Here is a 2,834-nt window from a genome sequence, read left to right as displayed (position 1 = left end):
TATTAACAATTGAGCCTATTTTTTAAGTTCAAATTCAACTTACTGAGAGCTCACAAGCTGACTCGAGCTCACGAACTGGATCAAATAATAGAAGTATAATTTATAATTCTATATCAATAAATTATAACTTATATATGTCAATGAGTTATAGCTAAAATGACATAATCTCTCCATACTCACTTAAGAGGTCGCGGGTTTGAGTCTCCATATCTTTGATAAAAAAATATAACTTGTATATTTTAAAAAATATTTAAAAAGATTAATTTTATATATTGTTTATCTATCAATAAATTATAAATTTTTATTTATATCCTATATCAAAATTATATATAAAAATAAATATAAAATTTTAAATAATTAAGATCATATATATATATATATATATATATATATATATATATATATATATATATATATATATATAATCAAGCCAACTCACGATCTAATGAACTGAACTTATCCAAACTCAAACTCGGCTCATTCAATTTATGAGCTCAATTTCAGACTCAAATTTGGCTCACTAACTCATAAATTTAGTTTATCAAGCTATTAACGAGTCGAGTTCGAACGGAGAGCGGACTTGACTCACTTCCAGCCCTACTTGTAGTTGTGGAAATAATTTACGGTTATCATATTTTTTTTGGTGACTATTACAGTTACCATATTTGTTTGCACAAATATCGATAATGTTAAAAATAATATCTAAAAGTATTTTATATAATATAATATTTATAATTTTATATACATATTATTTATAATTATATATTTATTATATTTAAAATTATACAATTATTTTAATAAAAGTTAATAAATATTAAATAAATTAATTTAAACTATTTAAATTAATTTTTTATTATCTTCCATACATTATTGTAGGAAGATAAGGTGTTTCTATAAATCACTAAACTGCATTGTAGTAATATTTTTAATCATTGAACCTAGGATTGCATGCACAGAAATAATTTTTTCAACAATAGCATTGTAGGCTTGTAGTAGTGATATAATTTACAGTTACCATATTTCTGTCACACAAAATTTACGGTTACCATATTTGTTCGCACAAACATATGGTGTTTATATAACTGTCCAACTAGAAAAGCCAATATATCTTAGTTAATTATAATCATTATCATATATAAGTTATTTAATTTAAAATAGTATAATTTATAATTATAATTAATATATGTATTATTTATAAACAAATTAAATAATTAAATAATTTTCTAACATAATTTTCTTTTACCACATAAACATAAATCCAGTATGGCCAAATAGACATTAACATAAATGAATACGAGATTTTCAATGTTATTTCTTTATAATTTGGTTGCGGTAATGAATATTCTCATAGTAAAATAAACTTTTATATAAAACGAAAAATAATCTTCATATCAAGGGTGGGAATAGCAAATTTTGATCGTATAATACCATAAGAAACTATATAATTTTAAATTCTTATTTTTATATATAAGACTAATGGTTAAGAAGATTTAGAGTTTATCAAAAGGTCAACTTTTAAAATATATAAAATAATATATATTAACTAATTTAATTATTATATATATATATATAATATTTTTGTTATTTTATACACATGTTTTGTAGTATAAAAAATATTTTCTCTTTTTTTTAATCCCTTACTTTTACTTAAAGTAAAAAATATGTGAAGAAACAGAGTAAAATATCATCCCAACTTTGATTTATTTTATGAAAGAACAACTAATTTTTTGTCGATTAGAAAATGATAATTTGACTTCTTAATTATTATTTTCATCAGATAAACAGACCTTTCTGTTAATTTTTCTATGATCTCTTAATAGCAAAATCTTAATAGAAATTTAGAATAATTTAGAATAATCTTACCTAGTACGTTAGCAAAATCTTACCTAGTAGGGTTGTCGGTTTCTTCTGTTCTATTTAAGATGGAGATATCCAAACATGAGAAGATTATTTATGTTTAATTTTTTCTATATCTACCAATAAAAAAGAAGTAGATAAGAATAAGAAAGAAAAAAAAAGAAAAAAATTATTAAAAAAAATAAATTAATTTCTGATTTTTTAAATTTATGCATATTTAAGTTTTTAATTTCTTTAAAATATAAACACTGGATATTTGTATCGACTAAGTTACTGAAGTTAGTATAATAAAAATCACGTTTGATTTTTTTATTGGTCTAACAAACTCAAATGAACAATAGAAATCAATATATCTAAATTTTAAAAAAAATAAAAAATTTAAATATATTTTTAAATTTTAAAAAATTTAAATGTCTACAAACTAAAAAATCAAACACTTCTTTATCTTTTTTTCAAAATAAAAAAAAACTAACATTATTTTAGTGAAAGAGCTATTTGTCTCACAATCAATAGTTGAGCAACATATTAGTATCTAACATGCCACCTAGAATTTTATCGTTAAGATACCACAATAAAATTAGCAAAAAGGCCTACTGCTTGTCTAAAAATATGATAACTAAAAGTTAAACTGTAATTGGGTGAGTTGTCTTTATGTGAAGTGTCAGATGGAATTTTACTAAAAAATATACATATAAATTTTCTTATAGATCTAAATGTTGTAAGTTGTAAGTTGTAACCACATAAATCAAGAGTGTACTGACAAAGTTCCAGAACTTAGCCATATTCTTAATCGGCAAATGTTTAAAATTCTAAGTACTTAAAAATATTTAAAAGGAAAATTCAAAATTAATTAATTAAAAAGAAGTGGCAATAAAAAAATTGGAACAAATTCCCTCCAAAGTGATTGGGAGGAGCAAAGCAACTCAACTCTGTCCGCGACCCCCCCCCCCCCCCTAATCTCTCTCTCAGCCAGCCAG

Source organism: Arachis stenosperma, chromosome 7 (genome assembly GCF_014773155.1).
Source record: "Arachis stenosperma cultivar V10309 chromosome 7, arast.V10309.gnm1.PFL2, whole genome shotgun sequence".
NCBI lineage: Eukaryota > Viridiplantae > Streptophyta > Magnoliopsida > Fabales > Fabaceae > Arachis > Arachis stenosperma.
The sequence above is the reverse complement of the archived record's forward strand: the minus strand, read 5'-3'. Positions refer to the sequence as shown.